The sequence below is a fragment of the Meriones unguiculatus genome, chromosome 10 (genome assembly GCF_030254825.1).
Source record: "Meriones unguiculatus strain TT.TT164.6M chromosome 10, Bangor_MerUng_6.1, whole genome shotgun sequence".
Classification (NCBI taxonomy): domain Eukaryota; kingdom Metazoa; phylum Chordata; class Mammalia; order Rodentia; family Muridae; genus Meriones; species Meriones unguiculatus.
Window position 1 is genome coordinate 70,895,540 of NC_083358.1, and position 8,564 is coordinate 70,904,103.

Genomic DNA, 8,564 nt, shown 5'->3' on the forward strand with positions numbered 1-8,564 from the left:
TCTCTGGGAGGCTGAGACAGGTAGAGCAATGTAAGTTCAAGGCCAACCTGGTCTACAAAGCCAGTCTGGGATGCACAGAGAAACCCTGACTCAGAAAAAAAAAAATCTAAAAGAATTTAAGTCCAATCAGTAAAAATTACACAGTGGATTAAACTGAAGTTTAATAATTTTAATATAAAAATTAACTAAGATAACACACGATAATAAAAGTAAACCACATGGGACCTCAGGCTGAGAGAGTATCCAATAATACAAACTCAAAAATAGAGTCAGATCCTTTCACATGACTCTAGTCTGTTAGCTAGCAAAACAAAACAAACAAAAACAAAAACAAAAACAAAACAAAAAAAACAACTTGATGGTTTTAGCCAGGCCTCAACCAGTCTGGAGTTACTGTACCAGGGACAGAGCATCTGAGATTATAAACAGGGAAGCAGGTGACTGGCAACTGGCAATGCAGGCCTCCTGCACAAGTCCAGAGGCTCAGGCCCTCTTTGCACAGAAACTTGCAGCAGGAGCAGACCTTCTAGACCCTTTGGAGCACAAACAATCTGCATATGTTCATTGCCGCTCAGATGACTTTAGGGCTGTGGATGTCCAGGGAACCGGCAGCTCAGTGTAGGCCATCCAAGAACTTGTTAAAGAAGTGCAGAAAGGTTGGCCTGTGGCCAGGGCTGCAAGGGCTTGTACATACACACACACTGGCTTCATACTTCTGCCAACCAACACTCAGCCCTACTCCAGCAATCTCAAGAGAAACCTGTGCCTGCAGGATCCCTCCAATATCTTTTATTAAGGAAGTCCAACAGCACTCTAGCTTTAAAGATAAACTCTGAAAGAGCTGGGCTTGGTGGTACACACCTTTGATCTTAGCACTCTCTGAGTTCAAGGCCAGCCTGATCTACATAGTTTCAGGATAGCCAAGGCTATATGGAAAGATCCTGTCTCAAAATAAAAAAAGTGGTAGAACCATTATGTCTATCTTCGTTTCTTTCTTTCTGTTTTGTTTTTTTGGAACAGAGTTTTTCTGTGTAATCTTGGTTGTCTTGGACTTGATTTGTAAACCAGGCTGGTCTTGAACCCACAGAGATCCACCTGCTTCCACTTGCCAGAGTGCTGGGATTATTTTCATGTTTCTTAAAGCCTTTTTTCATCTCTTGTACTCAGAATTATTTCTTTATATATTTAAGCTCTAATCCTTTAATGAATTATACCTACTAGACCACCTCCTAGACCATTAAGCCTATCTTATAGGATTATTCTTTTTAACCTCTAGTAGTTAATAGGTTTTATTGGCATTTTACTAGTATCTTGTTCATTATTTCTACATTTGTGTTGAGAACGTAGATGAGTGTGCATGTGTGTAGAGGCACTTGTACACAAATACACTTGCGTGTGTGTGAGCAGGCCACAGGAGGGCCTCAGGTGTAGCTCTCTCTCAGGAGTCATCCATCTTTATTGAGAAGGTGCCCCAGCACTTGCTGTCTTATGGTTAGCAAGTCCAGGGACCATCAGTCTCCAATTCCCTAGCACTGAGATTATAGGTATGTACCACTACATGAGGCTTTTTACATGTGTTCTGGGAATTGAACTCAGATTTTCATGTTTGTGTGGCAAGCACTGATCTATCTCCCCAACCCTCTGGTTAGAGTTTAAGTTTCTCTCATATAATATATACCATAATGGTTAGATGGTAGAGAGTGAATATCTCCATTTAAATCGTAATCTCTGCCAGGCAGAGTGGTGACACACGCCTGTAATTCCAACACTCAGGTAGGCAGAGCAGGTGGATCTCTGTGAGTTCCAGGCCAGCCTGGTTTACAAAGCAAGTCCAGGACAGCCAAAGCTACACAGAGAAACCCTGTTTCAAAAAAACCAACCAATCAACCAAAAACAAAATAACAACAAAAACAGCTTTATCTCTGCCATTAGGTGAGTATTAGCCTCTTTTCCCTCTAGTTTTTACACCTAAAATATAGGGACAGTGATATAATCATTAATAATAAATGTACAAGTTACTAGATTTTTAAATTGATTTATAGGGCTGGAGAGATGGCTCAGTAGTTAAGAACATTAGTTGCTCTTCCAGGGGACCTGGATTCAGTTCCAAACACCCATACGGTGGGCTCACAACCGTTCAATCTGCAGTTCCTGACCTGGGCACAGGCACATGTGTGGTGCATATACCAATGTGAAAACACTCATACATATAAATCTAAGTATTTTTAAAATGAATTTTTAAAATGTTGACATATGTAAAGAATTCATAACAGAACCTAAAAACTAAAATATTATGGCATTATCTAGCCTTTTGAGCTGATACTTTTTTTCTTTCTTTTCTTCCTTTCTTTCTTTCCTTTTTCTTTCTTCTTTCTTTTCTTTCTTTCTTTTTTTTTTTTTTTGGAGACAGGGTTTCTGTTTTAGCACTGGCTGTCCTGGAACTCACTCTGTAGATCAGGGTGGCCTTGAACTCACAAAGATCCACCTGCCTCTGTCTCCCAAGTGGAGCTGATACATTTTTTAAAAGTAGATTGATACAAAATTAATCATTCAAGATTATACAGGGTAATTATAGAGTGTTTAAAATGTTCCATGGCCATTACCTAGGACATTTTCAGAGACCCTTGTTCTTAGTAGGCAATAATTTCCATTCTTCCTTCCTTCCTTCTGGGTACATATTAGCATGCTGTTTCTCTAGGTTTAACTATTCTGGTTGTTCATATAATATGGTGTCTTTATGTTTACTTTTGTTTTCTTAATGATTTTAAGATCTAGCCACATTCTAGCATGTATTTTATGACTGAACAATTATTAAAAAATATAAAACTCAAATGTTTCTAATTATGAAAAAATGTACATCTGCACATACATTTCCATTTGTTTAAATGCTTTTCATTACTCCTATACAAGTATTTAGGAATAGATTCCTGAGTCATCCAGGGCTGCTGCATGTGAGGCAAGTAAGTGTTGGGCTACTTAAGCTGCACCCTTAGCCTGTCAACTTCTGAGGAACTGCCAAACTCCTCTCACAAGTGCTGAACCTCTTAAACCCCTATCAGAAAAGCCCAAGTTTGTTTCTTCAAATCTGCAGCAATATAATTCTCCATTAAAAAAAAAATGTGGGCACAAAAAAAAAAAAGTGTGTATAGATGTTATGTCTGTACCACATGGGGTTAGGGCTAAAGTCTAGAAGGCATTATATCACCCTTGGACTCGAGTTATAGTCAATTGTGCACTGCTTTGTGGGTTCAGGGAATCAAACCTGATTTCTCTGCTAGAGCAGCCAAGATTCTTAACTGCTCGGAATCTCTCCAACCCCCCAATTAGTCATCTTAATCAGTATAAAGCAACACCTCATTGTGACTTTTATTGCCATTTCACTGATATTAATAATGTTAATATTCATGTGCTTGTTGGCCATTTGCATATTTTCTTTAGAGAAACATTTTCTACTTTTTTGACTACTGTTTAATAGGGTTATTTCTACAATTTCTTCGTATTTTTAGGTCCTTATAAAATTTGTAAATGGTTTTCATTCTGTACATTTTTCAGCGGTCCAAGAATATTTTTATTTACATGGCTGTCTCAGTACTTTTTTGGATGAGACTACTTTCCCAGCTGAATAGTTTTGCTATCATGTGAAATGTGAATTGACCAGAAATGCATGGTTCTCCATTTCTATTTCAAAAACCTATGCTTCCCCCTGCCCCAGTACATCATTTGGTTAGTGTGGCTTTGTTAGCTTGTAATTAAGTCTAGAGACTGCAAAGTTAGAATCTTTTGCCTTTGTACCTTGCAATCTCATGTAAAAATTTAAATCTACAGAGAACTTGGACTTTGACAGGAATAGCAACTGAATCTACGTTGTTTTGATCATATTACCTCAACAGCAAAAATCTAATACATAAACACAAGATTTTCACACTTGGGCTCACCAGGACTCAGGAATGTTCTCATTTCAGTGTGCAAGTTTCACATACCTGCGAAAACTTATTCTTAAAAAAAAATTTTGAAGCCATTATAATTAACGCTTTACTTTTGTTATAAAACTTTGGTTTCACACCCTGTAACTTAGTGGTGTGTGCATGAAGTCTCTAGGAGCTCCCACACATATCACTTGGAAACAATTTCTCCCCATTTGAGAGGTTGTTTTTTTAGATGTGTGTTGTATGCGTATATGCTACGCCTGCACAAGTACTGACTGAGGCCAGGAGAGGGGGGTCAAAGCACTCAATGTTATTAGTTGTGGTTGCTGGGACTAACTCCTGGGTCTTCTAGAGGAGGTGCTTTAAGTGCCAAGCCATTTCTCCAGCCTAGTGACAGCTTTAGTATTCGAAAAGTTGCACCACTTTCCTCATTCATAGGCTATTCACTTATTTTTAGTCTGTTTATTGGCTACCAAATTCCTGCAAGGTACTTCCACCCCCCTACCCAACCCAAAGACAGGGTTTCTCTGTGTAACCTTGACTATTCTTTACAGACAAAGCTGGCCTCAAACTCAGTGATCTGCCTGCTGTTTGCCTCCTTGAGATGATTAAAGGCATGCACCGCCATGAGGCTCAAGGTTCTCTTTATTTTGGATGTTCTATTGATTTGGAACCACTTTAAATTCTCTTTAAAGTTTTTTTTTTTAGGACCACCTATTTTGGCTACAAATCTTTACCTAAGTCTTACTATAAATTCTTATTTCCTCTTGGAGTTTTGACCATGATGGTAAAAGACTAATTGTATCAGGGATGAGTTCACAGAAGACAGTAGACACTTTAAAGTTCTTCCAAAGTGTTTACAGAACTGTCCAGTTTGTAATTATCTGTACTAATAAAATGTACTCTGCTGTGACATAATCTACAGTAATAGAGCTGAGACTCAAACTGAGTCACAACCCCACATGGTAAGCAAATACAGGGGCCACAAACAAGATCAACAGTAAACATTTACAAAATGCAATCAAAAAAAGCAGTCCAAAGCTTTGTTTTTTTAAAGAATTCTCTAGGGACTCCCACACGTCACTTGAGAAACAATTAATTCCCATTTGAAAGACTAATTTTTTTCTTTAATGTAGATGTGCTGGAAGTAATCTTTTTTTGGCAGCTATCCACTTTGCACTTCACATTAGTTCTGAATAACGTGTACTGCACATAGGCCACAAAAACAGCAAATGATACTTACCATGTAAAATTTATCTACTGTACAGTTTTCTACTCTTAAAGACCCAGGCTTCCTAGAAAACCTACATCTCAACCAGCAGCACAGAAAAACAGGCGTTCAACATTATTCTACCACTATTTAGCATGTAAGCATCAGTTCAGTTTGTGTTGGAACGTTTGACTTTTACTGTTTCACTTGTCAACTTGTGTTAAACTATTTAGGAAATGTAGCTTGGGACTAAAGCAAAGATTTCCAACTTCTGACCCTAAATATATTTATGCCATTTTTATCTTGTATTTATGAATAACCTACTCTTCATTGATGATTCCAAAAATTAAAAACTTCAACTAAAACTCTTAACACTGAAGATGCTTTTCATGTAATCACTATACCTAAGATTGATGAACACAAAATAAACACAACCACTTCAATATGCTCCTCTTCCAAAAACATTTAAAAGGAAGATATATACACCTATATACTCATAACTCAGAATTAAGTAAAAAAAAAACATTGGGCTGAGAATAAGATATTCTAGACAGTAAAGGTTAAAATTTTCTGTACTGTAATAGTGCAGTTGCTAGAAATTTAGAGACTAACCACAAACTTATCTGTGTGCAACCGCTACCTAAGAAAATGCAGTCATTCAATACAAAGACAAAACCTTCCCTCATGAAGTTTACGTAAATTCAAGAATAGATCAAAACAAGATTAAGTATGCACTTCAGAGCAGTAGTCCCAATGCACTCTATATAATTGATACATTGTATAAAATGGAATGCTCAAAAAATGCCATTGTCACTAGAGATATACCATAAAAAGCCATACAACATGTGGCCTAAAAGTACTGTCTGAATGAAGAAAGCCCATTATGTGTCTGCAAGCACCTGGGTGAACTGAAAGAATAGTGATAGAGGTGGAACAAAGATACAAGTTAAAAATGTAATAACTCCCATGACTAGGGTAAGCATGGTGGTACGTGCCTTTAACCATAGGAAAAGGCAGGCATGTCTATAAATTTGAGGCCAGCCGTTTCTACTTAAGGGTACTCCAAGCTACACAGTAAGACTATCTCAAACCAAAACCATGGCATGGCACCACTGGCCAATATTATGAGATGGGTTGTAATAATCCAAAAAAATTAAGTAACGCTTTGTATCACATTGTTAGGATGGTTTATGGCAGAACAATCATTTCTTTTCGGAAGTCAAGACAGCTATTTTGGGTCAGTAGAGGTGAGTACTCACATTTGAGGACAAGAGGCAGTTTTGTCTCCAGAGAATGTGAAGCATTCTAAAGATGCTCTCTAGATAGCCAGGTGTATGACAACAGGAAGACAAGTGATAAGAACAGCAAGCCCTCTGCTTTTAAGCACCAAGGGCACCAAAAATTACTTGTTTAGTTGTGTTAAGTAAATTAGAAATTAATCCTAGCACTGGGAGAGGCAGAGGCAGGTAGATCTAAGTTTGAGGCCAGCCTACATAGCCACAACAGCCAAAGCTACACACAGAAACCCTGTCTCGGGAAGAAAAAAGAAAACTTGAAACCAGGTGGTGACCTTTAATCTCAGTTCTCTGGACACAGAGTACAGTTGATCTCTGATTTCAAGGCCAGTTTGGTCTAGAGTGAGTTCTATGACAGCCAAGAACAGAGAAACCCTTTCTCAAAAAAACAAAAAAACCCAAAAAACCAACAACAACAAAAAACAACGGGGAAAAAGGCCAGCATAAACTGTTGTGTCTGAGTTAATCATTAAAGAAAATAAGGCTAAGGTCCAAGTAGCAAGGAAGAGGGCAGGTGGTGGCCAGGTGCACATTTTCCTTGTCTAAGCAATACCGCACTCTGCATTTGCTGCCAAAAGCCGTTTCCAAATGTTTACCATTGATTTTCTCAATGCACTGAGGAAACTGTTCTGCCTAAAAGTACATCTCATAAGCTCAAAAACAAGCATCTTCAAACCTTAACCTCCACTGTGAGAAGTCAGGCAGCATGTTCTCTAGCTGCAAGTATCTAGAGCCAGTCTTTGGTCACTCGTTGGTCTTTACAAGGTATTAGGCTCCACATTTCAGTTTTTAAACCACAAGTTGGGGCAGGACCTATTGGCTTGTACTCTAAAACATCCCAAATGACTGGTTTTGAATCACTTTGAAAATCACCATTCTAATCCTCCCTACACCAGTTTCTTAGTAATAGCTGCTCCAATATTACGTTCAAAACTCAAGCTTGTATTATTAAATCCAAGTGCAGACTTCATGTTAGCTGGAATTACCGAGTAAGACCAAAGTGTGTTTAAACACAGACTTTAATGGTAACAATTCCTTTAAGCTCAATTACTTTAGCTATTACAAGTCTTATGCAGATGTCACTATTAGACAACATTTAGTGACTTGCACTGGGTTCCTCATAAAAGACAAATTCACTTAAAAGTGTAACCAACAGTCATTGAACAGTTTTGTTATGTCAACACAAAACATGACTAATTTTAGTATTCCCCACCCCCCAAAAGTCACGAACACAGCATGATCAGTGTTTTAAATATACTTCAACTAACCCATTAAAATAAAGTGAGTGTTTCACTACCCCTGAGACCACTAGTTAACTGTGGTTCATACTTTTAAATGTGAGCACACCCACACAAAGAAACAAACTAGTCAGTTAAAAAAAAAATCTGATTATCACATTGCAATCCTGCCCAAGAAAAACAGTCAAAAGGAAATTTACCATTAATAGGCCAACTGGACTCTAAAGTTTACATTTTTAAAATTTATGCATTAAAAGGTATAGGACACAAATAGTCTACATCAATATTCGACCTAATACCCACTTTTGTCCTATACCTGGCACTAGTGATGCCACATAGTACTGGGTAGGGTAAAAAGGAGAGCAAATTCTTGGATTCTTTTGAAAAATCTCATCATGGGTGATCCCAAAGTGTCCAGTGTCCATACATTCAGAATGTTGGTTTTCCAGGTACTCTACTGTTCTCTTAAACCTGGAGAAGCCTCTATGGCTTATTCCCTTAGAAGCGACATATGAAATGTATAAAGCATCAAAGTCAAAGATAAAAAGAACTGGACATACCCATTAATTCTGACAATCAATGGTTTAAGGAAGTAATCTGTAAATACCAAAGGGGAGAAAAGCATCAATTTGAAAGCCAATTAGGGATCCACTGGCTTTATAAAAATGTATTTGTTATATTCGGCTTTCAAGACATACACCTACTAAAGCTGTTTTGAGTACAAGAGTCTCAGAAAGGATTGTTTTTTTGTAATAGAGCCAAAGATTACTGTTCCTACTCTTGTGGGAACACTTGATTTGAACCCAAAAGTTTAATGACATCTACCCTGAAGAACCCACAATTTTAAGCAAAAGGTAAAATGGGGAAAGGGGTGAGAAGAAACTCAAAAAAAATT

General features: G+C 37.8%; 1 long non-coding RNA gene across 2 annotated transcripts in view; it reads left to right on the plus strand.

Moving 5' to 3' along the window:
• Positions 1-8,564, plus strand: part of LOC132656888 (uncharacterized) — a 31,558-nt gene that overhangs the window by 7,592 nt on the left and 15,402 nt on the right. The window lies entirely within an intron of this gene.